The 16099-nt window shown below is 30.7% G+C and overlaps 1 protein-coding gene and 2 long non-coding RNA genes across 3 annotated transcripts in view; 2 read left to right on the forward strand and 1 right to left on the reverse strand.

The window, feature by feature from the left end:
* LOC132743203 (uncharacterized) overlaps positions 1 to 16099 on the forward strand; it is a 107145-nt gene that overhangs the window by 29622 nt on the left and 61424 nt on the right. The gene's annotated exons all lie outside the window — the stretch shown is intronic.
* Positions 3842 to 6193, forward strand: LOC132743209 (uncharacterized). Its single transcript, XR_009627542.1, has 3 exons — positions 3842 to 4013; positions 4574 to 4690; positions 5030 to 6193. It is a non-coding gene; the product is annotated as an uncharacterized LOC132743209 (long non-coding RNA).
* Positions 6525 to 9021, reverse strand: LOC132743208 (uncharacterized). The gene is made up of 3 exons (XR_009627541.1): positions 8839 to 9021; positions 8374 to 8459; positions 6525 to 7180 (listed from the first exon to the last, which is right to left on the reverse strand). It is a non-coding gene; the product is annotated as an uncharacterized LOC132743208 (long non-coding RNA).

A 16099-nucleotide genomic window follows, 5' to 3' on the forward strand; every position in this document is an offset into this window, starting at 1 on the left:
ATGCGACCGCTAGAGTGTTATCAACAAAATGTGAACGGACGGACGACGGACGGACGACGAACGACGGACAATCATCGATCCTAAAAGCTCACCCTGAGCATGCTCAGGTGAGCTAAAAAGGATAAAACGCTCACTGTAACTATAAAAGGAATCAAGATAAAATTCTTTCTGTAAGAATTAACTGTTATTAATAGTTCTATTTCTCTAAGTGTATCAAGTCCGAGTAAAAACTATTCCTCATCGCATCAAAACTGGTGGCAACAGATTCAAACCATACGACCAATGCAGACTATATTCGGCACGTGTGTTTACATTTTTGTGTCAAAAACAGTAACTTGTGCAGATATATAACAAAGTGGTCATCTTAACATTCTTTATAACTTGACAGTACTTAAACAGAAGTTTAGCAGATTCCGTTCCTATGTGATCATAATAAAATCCTCAACAAGTATGTACTTTAAAAATCCATATTTGGAAGTTTATATATATTTTTGGTTTTGGTTTTACATCGCACCAACACAGAAAAAAAATCATATGGCGACTTCCCAGCTTTACAAGTGCACAAAAGAGCACCTGAGTAGAACAACCGACGTTCGTAACCTAGCTGGATAGATTCCTCACATGAAAGAATCCAAATGCCTCTCTGGATTCGAACCCACAGCGGTAAGGGGCAAGTGGTTTGAATTCAACGATCTTAACCACTCAGCCATGGACGCCCCAGAAGTTTATATCTAGTGATTGTGATATCAGTAGTTGTATTAAAAAGTTAAGCATAATGTGATCAAATACGATGCTTCATCCAAAAAACATTGTTGATAAAAATTAAAAACTTAATCACATCACTTAAAATGCAATGATACCAATATCTATAATTTAACACTCTTGAAAATGTCGTTTTCTCCATGTCATGAAATATAAAATGATAAGTGTTATGTTTCCATTATTTTGAAATGCTTTATTCTATGTGAACGCAATTGAAATCATACCCGAGTTTTTCAACTATGCGTTCTTGTTTCGTTTTAGAGAAAGGATTCACTTTTTCAGGCAAGTGTTTTAGTGTTGTTTGACAGGTGTTAGCTGCACAACGCTGTTTCATACTTCATCTTTGTGCTCATGCTTTTTTCTAGAGGTTCGGGACCACAGATTTCATCACTAATACCCCCTAGCACCGGTTTAAGAAAAACTCAATCCAAATGTTTAAATGATTGGAATAAATGACAGCCGAAGACAAGAAAAAAATACAACTTCTATATATACTTATGTACCGTAAATTCAAATTCAATGCATTTTACATTTTTTTATTCTTTGTAGAGCTACACGCTACTGTATAAAAACTTCAAAGTCTTGAATAATTTTCAAAACTCGGATACATAATGCAATTGTATCTCTGTACAGAATTTAAGATTTTATGTCATCTGAAAATAATAGCATTTTCTTGGTCATTTTATCTACAAACCATCAACCTTTTCATTTTTCTTCCTAGATTAACACAAAAATCTATCCGACTCAATATAGAATCTATATAGAATTTCCAAAGAATGTGTTCTCAATAAAATCTGTACAAATTTGAGATAACATATGTTTCAAGCTATTCTTTTATGATGAAATATGATATGTATTTAACTTTACTAAACCATCAAAAGATAGAAGTATAAAAGCATTATAATCACCTAAACAATCAAACCTCTTTTTATCTAAACTTATCGGTGTATCTTATTTTCTCTCAATTTTCGTATTAGTTTTACAAAAATAAACACCCTTTGGTACAATGTGTTTTGTCTTTATCTTTTGCTGTTTGCTTGATAAAAAATTCTTTGAATGCATTTCTGTATTTCCGTGGACTTAACTGCAACTTTGTTTTTGCCAACATGCACAATGACGTTTTAATATTGTATATTATTGTATAATGAGTTTCTTATCTTCTTGTTTGTTTGTTTCTACATATTTTCCAAAGATAATAAACAACAGAACTGTTTATACCAATGTAACACCGTTTTATTGTCGTTGCAACTCATTAACAATAACTCTATGTTGTATATCTTCTATAAGGCATATGGAATTGAGGTATTTGAGTAAAGAAACGTTTCTAAATTGCTTTTTGTTAGATTTCGAAAACACTTTTATAAAAAAAAAACATGAATTGAATGCCATCTTTTCTTTTATTTTTAGAAAAAAGGAGTAAAAAATATGACATAAAAACTATGATTTTCATTTTTTTTAACAATTCTGAAATGCTTTTACACCTACATGTATTTAAATCGAAATCTGCATTATCTTTGCTACAAAATCTACCATAATACGATATATATCAGTTCTGCATATAATCGGCGGCCATATTGAACGCCATCTTGGATTATGAAGCGTTATAACAGCAAAGTTGTGTAAGATTGGATTTTTTGTGATTTGATACTTTCTCTGGTGATACTTTCAGATTTTTGAACACAAATTTTGTTTCGATGTCCTTCGGCTGTATCGTTATGACTTTAAAACCAATCCTAGCAAATTGAAAATTTGGGAGGACTTGTATATTTTCAATGCAAGTACTCAATTAATGTTTAAATAATTAAAGCGGAATTTTAACACGTAATACATGTATACACACCCTATACAAACCGATTTCTAAAAGCACACAAAATTGTACAATTCATATTTTCTAGGAATTCAACATCAGACTCCGATGAAAGTTTATCGTCTGCAACGTATCAGCAGCCGACAAAAAACTGATGTTTGAAATGCATGTTGATGTGTTTAATTACTTTGCATCAAAGTCAATAGGAAGATATTAAAGCTATTTTGAATATTTAGTAAACTGTTCAGAATCAGACGTATTTTTTGCAACAGAAATTTAAACATTAAATTGTTAGAATAGAAAATATCAGAGGGAAATCTAGATAGGTAACACCTAAAAAAAAATACTCAACTTGCATAGCTAGGTTTACTTTATTTCAATGAAATATTTATTTCTTATTCATGAAAACGCTTGAATAAATAAAACGAAAATTGTAATGATTTAATGGAACTAGAAATGTGTCTATAGGACAGGGATGCTCCTATATTCAACTGTCAATCTATTGACGAACACATTGATAGCAGGACAGCGGATCGGACGGACAATGCAAAACCTATATACGCCTACCCCCTCCCCCTTTAAAGTAATAGAGACATTAAATAGCTCAGTTTGATCGACATTTGTGTATGAACGGAAGTGGTACATGTCAAATACCTTACCGAAATTCTACTTATTTAGCACGTATAATAATGTCTCATACTACAGCAGACGACACTAATAAATATTCACATGTTCTCTTGTTCGAATTGAATGTTCATCTCTCATCCCCCGGAACCGGCTTATGCATTAGTTAATTCTTAAAGACATTGCCTTAGTTTCTTAAGTTTTACATTGCCGAAGAAGGAAAATTCGAACTAGTGGACATGAGAATAATATTTGAACACATTTATGATAGAATGGATAATCATCCTACTACCGTCTTACTGGTTAAGTTATCTGCCCCTGTTTCTGAGTTATTTATGTCAAGAATATGCAATGAAAATTTATGTTATAAAAACATGCAATACTTGAAAATATTTATTTACATACAACACGTTAATTTTTGTAATGAAAATGGTTTAGTTATATAACCTAGAATGATAAACTGCACTTGAAATGCAAAGAGCTGCTTACAAAACAGGTGATGAAAAGTTTTCAAAAAAAAAATGCACAGGTAATAGGTATTGTAATGCAAAGAAAGATGCATCATTCAGCATTGAATTTGCTTACGAATTCTCATTTTATTACAGGAAGTCTACATTATTTGTTTAATTCCTTAATTACTTAATAGGGCCCGTAAGTCTCGTTTACTTTCACTTTCGATTTACCACTTCCGGGTACATCGGCAGACTTATTTACCGTTACGCATATAGGTAACCCGAAGAACTCGAGAGATATAGAAGTTAAATTTGTTTCGGTCCGCTTCAGATTTGAAGGAATGGAAAACACTGGTCAAAAAATGCAGGTAGGTCAATTATCTGACAGAAAAACGAGGGATTTATAAAGTTAAATAAAACTAGTTTATTTTCGGATAGTGACAATTTTTTCGGATGTTTTGTCAAGGTAGTGAATTCTAGTTGTTTAGCTTTTAGTATTGTTTTAAAACTACTGATGTGAGAAATTTATTCAAACCATTTTAACTTATTGAAATAAACAATTGAGAAACACTTTAATTCTAGTGTATATAAAAAGTTATACAAAATTCGGACATTGAACAGTAATTCGGATATTTCATCCCTTCCATTTTATCAAGATTTCAATTACTTACATTAGTAAAATAAACCCAGGTCCCAAGTAAGAGTTTTGATTATTAAATAATTAGAATGGATAGATCATAGATGCATGCAAAGTTTAATAGTATTGTTCCATTTCTAACTATGGAGAATAGTATCATTTTAGGCACTAACAGTAAACACTTATTTTTTTATTCTCTTCCTTTTTCAATTATATATACATGTTAATATGGTACCTAGCAAATTATGATTGAATTAAAAAAAATATAATATTTGAATAAAACCATTTCAGATGTGTAGACAGGGAGGTATATTGACAAGTACATGTATAGAATATACAGTTCTTCACTATGGACCATTAATCAACTGTTTACACTGCCTATGATCCTGAAATATCTATACATCAAAGGTAAATACATGTAAAATAATTGATAATTTTTAGTTGAGATCAGAAAGATAAACAATTATCAAAATATTTTAATATTTTTTGGATTTCACTGCATGATTATGATAAGTAAATAAAACATGAAAAAACAGTCATGTTTCACATTGAAGAAGATCAAAATTTTTGACTGTTATATATTACATGTATGTGTTGTTGTTTATCTTTAATGTTTATTTACGTCAAATATGAAATTTTCTGTCAATCATGTCAAGCTTATTAAGTTTAATGTAAATATCATTTCTAGTGTTTTACTCAGTGAAATATATTCAGGTCTAACATGTTTATTGATTTTTCATTCTGCAGATAAAAAGAAAAAAGATGAAGGGACTTTGTCCATGAAGACCTTTATTGCAACTACCATCTTCCAGTTCCTTAATTTGAGAATGATATCAGAGAACACACAGTTACATTGAACTATTAGTTTAATATAAGCCACTGATGTAAAAGAGTATGATTTTATGGTATTTGACACTATGATTCCATAATGTAGTTATCTTGTTAATGTCACAGTGATAGAAACAGAGTAAAATATCCACATTTCATTGCAGTTTTAAGTATTAAAACTAGATGTTCTATAAATACCAAAGTAGAAAACACATCAGAGATAAGGATTTTCATGGAATCACAGTATAGTCATATGTCATTATGGACATTAAATGATAATGAAGTAAAGATGAAAAAGAAATAGCAAAACTATTATATATCATCTACATACTAATATTGTGAGGTAATCATTGATAAGCTCACAAATTTTCATTCAAAGCTTTGATATCAAGCTGACCATTTTTCAACTAGAATATGTTTTATAACTCTATGATAATTTGTTCATGTTAATTATGGTAATTTTCAAACTCTTTACATTTGTAAAAGGAAACATTCTTATTCTTGTATAAGTAGACTTTCACAGTGTAAAGGTACATTGTCCAAATAATTAATAATAGTTTCAAGTGCTTTCCTGAAGTTTTTCTTCCACTGGAATATCAGTGTGATATATTTGCAAAGCAGTGCACTATAAAGTGTGTAAAAATAAAAGTTTATCAAACTTATGAACTGTTTTTTTTTGTTTCTACTATTTGGCATATATTTATAGCAGTGCTTGATCATAATGGTTCATCTGCAAAATAAGTGTCACTGTGTACTTTAAGCAATGGTTAGATTGCTTGAATATGCAAGCATTGACTAAAGTAAATACTATGCATGTCATTTGAATTTTGTCTGTCCTGAAATCGAAACAGACACTATCTAAATGATATTGATGAAAAGTTCTTGACAGCTCTTCAATGACTACATTTACACATGGACAAAAGTTAAAAGCATTCATTGTGTGTTTTTTTTTTTTAAAAAAACATTGACAATTTTGAAACATCCCAATGGGTATATTAATGTACCAGTGATGTAATTGTTTTGTATCAAGTGCAAACCCTAAGTGTTGCTTGTTTTGTATAGATGATTCACTTTTGGTCAAATTTCAACAGGTTCAATACATTATAAAACAGGTAATTTGAAACACAAAGAAGTATATGGTATGTAATAACTGTCCCTCTGTCACTAAAATCTTTCAAGGAATGCAGAATTGCCAGTCTTCTCCAATTTTGTGATTAAGAGACAGACTAGTCTTGGGCTTTCAAGGGCTAGCAAGCTACAATGTTGTGTTTTGCTACAGAATACTCAACACAGATGAATTGCATTAATATTGTTTACTCTGGTATTACTACCTGTCATGTACAATGCATATCATGGCTTTTCTAAGAGCAGTGACAAGCTATTACTGAAAGGAAATTTACACATCTTGCCTCAGACACAAGTTTTTCTTTGAGATGATTTTTATGATATTTAAATGATGGTTATAGATTACATAACTTTTACAATTGCAGTGATCATGGTGATAGTATGAAATGAAACTCAATCAAGATAGAAACATTTTAATGCAGATCATTTATCTTTTTACCATACTTGTCACCTTCTGAGTCTGTTTAAAACAATTTTATCTTAACTGTTTTGAAACTACATGATGCTTGGTTGAAACTGTTTTGGACAGCCATTTGCAGAAGATAAATTATCTTTGAATAATTAAGTTAATACAAAGTTACAAATGACAGGTTATTTATTTCTAACAAAGACAGGTTATTTATTTCTAACAAAGACAGATATTTTGTTTAACATTTTACACTGACATATATCTTTGAAGTGTCTTCAACCTTAGTTTTTATTGGAATACAAACATTCAGTCAGACAGTTTACACAAGACATGGAGCTTTAAGAAGCTTTAATTCAGTCAAAATATGTAATGGACTGCCATGTCTCTACCACTTTGTACTCCAAGACTGTGTATGGACATTTCCTTTTAACTATGTCAGGTGGTATCACTATTTGGTTTCTAATCTGATGGTGAACAATCCAAAATAAATCAAGAGCCATGCCAAGTACTCAAGATCCAACCATGAAATCACATACCTGCATATTAAGAAAATTTATCATGAGTTAAAAGCAATAATAATTGGTCAATTCAATCATTTTCATATTGGCATGAATAGAAAATAATGTTGAAAAGGAAGAAACACTTCTTGGTGTCCTATTTTTAGCTCGACTTTTCTATGAAAAGGGGAGCTATCCTACTCGCCCCGGCGTCGGCGTCGGCGTTAGCGTTGGCGTCACACCTTGGTTAAGTTTTTCGTACCACCCCACTTTATTTCAGAAGTATTACAAGTATGGCTTTGAAACTTACCATACTTGTTCACCATCATAACCTCCATCTACAGACAAGAGTACATAACTCTGTCAAGGTTTTTGACAGAATTATGGCCCTTTTTTTGACTTAGAAAGTGTATTGAGCTTGGTTAAGTTTTTGTACCACCTCACTTTATTTCAAAACCATTGGAGGTATTGCTTTGAAACTGACCATACTTGTTTACCATCACGACCTTCATCAACAGACAAGAGGACATAACTCTGTCAAGGTTTTTGACAGAATTATGCCCCTTTTTGACTTAGAAAATACATTGAATATGGGTAAAATCCACTTATTGCCTTAACCCTTTGAGATATTGCTTTGAAACTTTTAATGCTATTTCACATCATTACCCCCATCTGTACGCAAGAGAAGGTAACTCTGTCAAGGATTTGTTTTAAAAATTAAGGCCTTTTATCGACTTAAATCCTTGGTTTAAGTTTAGTACCATCCACTTTTTGACTGAACTTTTGAGATATTAATTTGAAAGTGGAATACTTTTTTACAATCATGATTCCCAAACATGTCCAGGAGAAGGTAATTCTGTCAAAGATTTTATTTGAATTATGGCCCTTAACTGTCAATGTTTTGTATTATAGGCAAGCACTAAAAAAGTCGAGCGCGCTGTCTTACGGACAGCTCTTGTTGTAGATTTGCTTTGACAACTGATCTTTAAAAAATTGTGATAGTGACTAAGTTCTTTTAACCATTTACTGAACATGATTTAACGAAAAAGTATGACACACTTACTTGAGAAAAATAATTTAATCAGTATTTAACATGAATTAACTACATATGCCATACTGTTTGTTTATTTAGCTACACTGTAATTATTTACAAAAACGAGAACATTATCTTATACAAGAATATTTATTTTTCATTAATGTAGTTGAAGTAGCTTTAAGTATATATTTCTTACCAAAACGATTTTACAGCAGAGCATGCATGTGTATTTACATCGGATACTGACGTCTTTCATCTCACCACTTTCCTCAGTCTAAATATCTACACGAGCAAAATATTTCATTAAATTTTATGACAATTTAAATTGGTAATATATACAGCTTGACTGTTTATGCTTTATAAAGATAATAATAATAATAAATAAAATTTTCAGTTAGAAGAAAATATATTCAACTAAAACACACTGATAATCATATTGAAACGTTTTATCCGAAAATAGCGCTGTCCGAAATTTCTGAACATTATATACTTCTGAGAGATAATCAGGTAGCGCTATAGAAAATTGATGAAATCAAATTCACCAGTCTGAAGTCAGATGCCAATGATGTTGTATCAAATAACAAATTTATTAGATTTACATGGACATGAAAAATATTACAACATTTATTGCGATAAACTGAATTCGAAATGACACACCCACCTGAAGATTATACGAAGTTGTCTTTCATTGATACTTGTTCACAAGATGAAGCCATTTGCATTTCGTTACAAAACAAAACACTCTGTCAATTTCTACATATCCTTTGTTTTTCCATGTAAGTTTTACTTTCCCATCGGCATACAAGTATTACCCGATATAGATAAGCAATGTTGTTGATATTTGTTTGTACCCGGAAGTGCAAAATATCGTGAAATCTCGCAAGTCACATGACGAGACTTACATACCCTATTCCTGGGAGTTAACTATTCTAATTCTTGAAGGTACATTTATCACTCCATTGATGTTATATCTAGTTATCCTGGAACGAAATTATCATTTCCTTGATAATGGATAATCAAGGTAAATTTAAAGACAAAACGAAGCCAGGATTTAACACAATAGCATGCAGCCTTTGGAAAGATTTCATTGTATATGTTAGCTATAAAACGTCTTGAACCGAAAAACAAATGGCATTGCCACAAATGAACAAACCAGACCAACATTCTGATCAGGTCTTACACTGTTGCAATCGGTAGTTCAATTATTTTTCTTTTTCAATTTTTAATTTTTCGTACCCACTGTTGACCATTTCAGGATAAACTTGCGGTATTAATTGGCTAGTTAACTTGAACATATTAAGAAATAAAAATCCTCAAATAGTTGAGAATAGTTTAGGTTTTCATCGTTCGCTGGTTTAATTTTGTCTTGGGGTCAAACCACTTTGTTTCTCTTCCTTTGAATCTGTTAGAAATTCATTTTCAAGCCAATTATTTCAGCCAATTCTTTCAGCCAAAATCTTAAAGTTCAACAAGAATAGGAGGCCATGTTGAACTTGTTAACAATTTTGCTGTAACACTTTCTGACAAGAACAACTGTGCCCGACATTTTGATACTGAAGAAAAAAAGTTTCAGATAAAATAACATACAGAAGTTAGATGGATTATCTGTCACTTTTTGGAATTGAAACATTTTCTCTTATCAGTGCGTTAAATTTGATGCCAATAAAAAGAAGCAAAGACTACTCAGTAAAAACAAGTAATAAATTAGCGGCAAAAACTTGGTTCGGTAAGAAATATAACAAGGGGGAAACTTATGATAAAATAATTATGCATCACTTTTATTTACATTCAAATGTATAAGGTAAAACATTATATTATCCATACTAGTAATTTCTTAAAAGTGGCTATTTAAGATTGTACTACGACGCCGTCCAATATATTTTCTGTATTGGATATCGCTATATCCATTATATCTTTATTGAACAATTAACTGTGTGTGACATCATCGATAAAAAATGGTTAATGACAAATTTATTTGAATAACATATTGTGAAAGCGTCTTCCAAAGAGGGATGTTGCACTTTTTCATTATCCGTCATGTAAAGTCTGAATCAAACCGAGTCTGCAATTTTCATGTATTTTTTGTGAATAATGCTTCCGAAGGATCACACATAAGCCATATTTTTTCTTCTAAAACTCAATTGAATAAAAGATATGTAAAGCCACGCGTTGCCTTTCCTCAGAATATTTACATACATATTACACGTATTTATATTTTATTACATTAATTACTCTTCTTTAATGTAGCTTTATGCTTTCTGCTAGCTAATTAGTAAAAATTTCTGTCATGTAAAATTTGAATAAGTGAGTTTACGCACGGGTGTACGGTTTTAATTAACTATGTTAAACATATAATTGTTATAAACTAACATCGTTAAACTTTATCTAAACAAACAGGTGTATGATGCACTTCCGTGGAAGCTGTAACAATTCCGTAAATACGTATGATAAAAAGATGCAACATCAGTAAATGAGGGTTAATAAACAACGAATGTTAGTGTATAAAATGGGAACCAGTAAGATACAGTGTAATCATTATCATACAGGCGGGTGCATGTGTTAATTTAAATGAACGTTTGTTTGTATTTTACTGAAATTGTGTGTCCTTGGTGGAAACGTTTTAACAGTTCAATTTAAAGCAGCATGCCTACAGATTCATGCTAATTTTCATGACGATTTTTGAAAATGTATTTAAAAGTAAAACATTGTCAAGTGAACGTCAAGAAAGTTATTTACACATTGCAGACGGCACATAAAATCTACGAATCTTGTCAAAAATAGGTCAGAATGTGCATAAAAGCCCTTAACGCGTTAGTCACGCAGTAGAAATGTAGTAATGAATACTGCGTATATAGCATATATCATGTAAATTAATTTTTGAATTGTGAAAATATTTACTTTTCTTAAAATCTTTTAAAATATGTTTTTTCTCAAGTAATTAATTCGTTATAAAATCTTTTGACTGGTTATATAACCTTGATAAAACAGTTGCTTGCAATATAACTATCGTTGAACGGATCAGGTTATATATACTAAAAACAGTTTACACTGGGTCATATAACGTACAAGGCAAAAATCGTCATATAACATTTGATGAAACATCATTTCTCTTCATACACTATAAAACATATTTGTACCAACAATTTTTACTTTTTTTGTGCAAGAATGTTTCAATTTTATCAATAAAGTCTATGCCACACGTGAACATTTCTTGTTTTTCTTGTAGATATTTACTTCTGATTAATTCAAATTCACGATAACTATACGTCAAAAGAAAAGTGAATTTTCTGATTTGTTCAGAGATACAGCAAGAATTTTAGAATTTTTGTTTTGTGCATGCGTGTGAAGATATTTGTGTCTACGGCCTTAATATTTCATAGATTTCTATGCATACCATGAACATAGTCAAATCAATTATTGTGGAAACTATGAAAGTAATTACAGTTTTAAAAAGATAATTTTGTAAAAATGTATGTCAACGGTAAACCCAAACTCCTACCATTGGGGGATGGTGGCGAATTTTGATTTTATGGTTAAGGGAACATTCAAATTCCGACTGAAATCTTTGTTAAAGAATCATATTCCTAAATAATCAAGAGAAGGAATATTAATGTAAAATCACTTAAACTTGCATCAATTAATACAATTTTTATATTAAGTAGTAATTAAATGACACTTCAAATACTATAAACATGAAAACAAATATAACGAAGTAATCATATCATCTTAAAAATCAAAAACTTCGAAGCTCGTATATTGCTATAAGAATTATTTTAATGTTTTTTATAACCAAGATCAAAATTATCCATTTAGTTAATACATTTATTGTTCATTGACTTAACATTTTAAGAGTTACCTTCCGATTTTCTCGTGCAATTCAATCAGAATTCTCGTTAATCGTATTACGTTAAGTACAGAGCTTAATATAATTATGCTGGTTGATGGAAAAAAACAATATATATCCCGATTTTTAAAGTTTTGAAATGTTTTTAAAAATGATGTAGTCAAAAAGCCTGGTGAAACTAACTGATCTTAAATATCTTAACAGCTGGTTATTAAACAGGCATTTTTAATATTTAAAACGCGGAGAGGTAAGCGATATAAAAATCTTTATTTATGCGTTGGTTTTTCTAAATTTTTACGACGATTTCAAGCCATTTTTTGGTCATATTTCGACTATTGATCCATCTAACCGGCTTTCCTAAATAACTAACCAGTAATAACCAATTTCTCCGCAAGTGAAAGGCTAAATATCCCATATAATTTCTGAATTAGCGGTAACAGAAAAAAATGACCATCAGCCACAGTGTCCAAGATTAGTATCACGGAGAAATAACGCTTCGAGAAATAACGCCTTGCCCGAGGATTGAACCAGCGGTCTATGGATAACTAATCCAATCCTCTCTCTTTTAAGCTTTGCTGGCTGACAGAACGTTTATATAAACTGAATTTCAAAAGTTGGGTTTAATCACTAAGATCATTCGGTTTGTTCTTGTTTTGTCTGTATTGCGATACCTATTGCGCATTAATGAATGAATGAATGAATGAATGAATGAATGAATGAATATGTTCACTTGATATTTTCATAAAATGCCATTGGAATTGTTTTGGTAAAATTCATCCAGTTATCTTCTTTGAAGAATGTCAGATATTTCTTTGTTGATTCACAATATTTAAATGTATCTGGAATACATGTAGTTTATTTCCAAATCACATCGGATACCTTAGCAAAGAAAAAAGCTTATTGAACTGTTCTTACATTTTGCCTTAAACAAATTCTTACAGAAATAACTGCTACATCATAGACAATTCGAACACGAAAGTATCAGATAAAATAACACACTGAAGTTTGACTAATGATATGTCAATGTTCTCCTCTAGATTTTTTTTTAGAATTTACATGTTCATTTATCATACGTGTAAAATGTGTTGCCAATTAAAAAACTTTCTTCTTATTTATCAAAGTTGAAAAGTTTTTAGAAAATATTTTGTAAGAAAACGTGTGCAAGAAATACTAGTATTAAACGGCAGAACGATTCCGTGTAATACACCTCACTTCAACAGAGCGGCCCTTTCGTAGAATAAGTACCTTTTAACATTAATAGCAAAGTAAGACTTTACATGAAAGCTAACCTTTTTAAAACAACACCTCTTTAAAGCAACCAAAATCTTTTTGTCTTCCAAAGGGGGTTGTTCTGCAAAAGTTGTATATACTTTGAATGTGAAATCAGTGTGCGAGAATGTTATTTTAGGATAATTATTGGGAAACAAACAAATAAACGGAAAGATCATGCAGTCTCACATAAAATCGGGCGGAAAGACAGACGCAAGAACGAATGTCCGGCCGACAGAAAAAACAAACATAAAAAATAAAATGAAAAAGAAAATAGAACAACAAAACACAACAACAACACCAAACATTAACAAGAGAAAAAAAAGGAATAATTGTTGATAAGCATTATTGTTAGTGTATTTTTGTTACGTTTAAGATTTTGCACAATTAGTTTGTTTTACAAAACAAATACAATCAGTGTACGCTTCATATGAGCTTGACGATGACCAAATATAATAGTACAACGTACTAATATAAAGTATACAAATAGTCAACTACTGTGTAGATATATGGAATGTTAAGTGATCCAAATGGTTATTTATAAGATGGTTTTAGTGAGAATCACTTCATGAAAGGAGGAGATTAAGGACTTGGTTATCTAGATTACCAACTATTTCCTGAATCCTACCATAAAATTTTCACATACAATATTGCTATAATAAATGCACTATAATTATGATTTTGTATATTTAGTGTTTATTTATTTCTAATAATTATGCTTATTGCTATGTCAAAAACTCAAATTCTAAATTTGTTAAAGTAGATTAGATCCATTTGAAAACCCAATAAAACAGTTGGTTCGGCGAGTAAACAGAAAAGACCTACACATTTTGTGCATCGTAATAATAAATTATAGTTTAAATCAAGATTTGGAACATTTAAAATACTTAAAGGGCTGCTGTATTAATATATATAATTGTGTTACATATAAATATCCAGGTTAATTAAAAGGCGTAAATACTTTTTCATCATATCATCATCCTCATCACCACCACCACCAACAACAACAATAACAACAATAACATTATCATCATAATCAATAAATGCGTATGCATTCTGCAGCTTAAAGCTAATTTTATCATAGATTTAATAGATTTTAATACATAATTTTTCATACATTATTCAGATTTATCTAGAACTTTTAGTGGAAATAGGAGGAAATATTCTGTTGTTCAGTTCAAATTCTCCCGTAATTTACGCAAATTATTGATATATTCCAGTACGGTGGTTTTTACACAAACTTCACATACGTTTTCATAAAAAAACATTAAAAAACTTCTTCTTTTTCTCATGTATGTTATTAACCTCCCCCCACTTTATACTTAAACTGACTTCTATGATGTTTAATTGGTAATTTGTAAGTAATGAACTTTGCAATTATGATACACCAGCTACCTTTTAGGTTGTCTAAACATAAAGGTATGTTAAATGTTCCAATGATTTAAAACGAGGCTGATAAATGATGCAACTGTAGAGATTACTAGGTAAAGTAATCAGCAGCAACTTTGTATTTAATTATATTATTGGTTATACGTTATTTATGGCAGGTTATATGCCCTAAATTTAACAATTTTAAGCATATATAACCTGATCCACTAAGGCCGGATGGTTATATTGTAAACGGTCGCTTGTACACCGCCATATAACCTGTCAAAATGATTATAAATCATGTTTCCTTAAGGTATTAGGCTCCTAATTGGAACGTTCAGGAACTCCCTTTTTTCAAAGGCAAAGACGGTAAATTTAAACAGGCGTTAAGATTTTTCTTAAACTTTGCATGATATAAGAAAACCATGATTGAAACAAATTTATAAAAAAAACGTGACAAAAATGTAGGATGGAGACCCATGTTTTCATTAATGAAACTTTTATTCGGTTAAGGGAAAAGAAACAATTTATATGTAGACTCAAACAAATTAACAATTCGGAGACTCCCTCCTTTTCAGAGATACGAAAACTTATATAACCTAAAATGAATTTTTGTTGACTACATTGCATTTTATTTTTTTACTTTTATATATAAAGCGAAGAGTTCAGTCAACTTTACATTAAAATATGTACGCAATTTAATTGAAACGATGTTTTAATTAAAAATATGAGCATTTCACTTTAAATTTCTAACATTAGGATGCATAAAACGTTTAACTCTTACTCTGAGGGTATGCTTATAATTATGGTGAATATTTATGAAAAATATGATGTTATGTAAAAAGCCTCGTTCAACAGGTTTATAACTTTAACGCAACTTGTACACTTCCTCATGATAAAAAAATTAAGAAGTTATCACTGTGAGCAGGAAATCCACTCAATCAAAACTGCACTTAAATTTTATTAACTCTTAAATCATCAAAACGTTTTCCCTGTCGGAGCACGAGATTAACGTGCATCTGTTAATCAATATCTAATCTTTGCTGTCTATCAAACTTGAAAGTTTTGCTGCATCATGTTGTCATAGTTAAGGTGTGTTCAGAAGGAGGCAAAATAATCTTTAGCACAGTAGCAAACTTCCCTCACATAGAAAATATATAAAAAGAAACCTTAGCAACGCAAAAATACAAAACAAAACAACACACAGGAATAAAAACGATATCAAAAACGATAAAAAAATAACAAGGACCCCGGTAAAAAAGAAACAAACAAAACCCAGTAAAAAACGACAGCAACAAACCTCCATTCCCAAAAACAATAACTAACAACAACAAACAAAATCACCTACAATTGAAAAAATCAAGAACAACCCCCCACCCCTCAAAACAGAACAGAATTGTTTCTTATATAGTGAACGATTTGAATACTTGATAGCAACCAA

This window comes from Ruditapes philippinarum, unplaced genomic scaffold (assembly GCF_026571515.1).
Source record: "Ruditapes philippinarum isolate M1 unplaced genomic scaffold, ASM2657151v2 ctg429_1_1_1_1, whole genome shotgun sequence".
Taxonomy (NCBI): domain Eukaryota; kingdom Metazoa; phylum Mollusca; class Bivalvia; order Venerida; family Veneridae; genus Ruditapes; species Ruditapes philippinarum.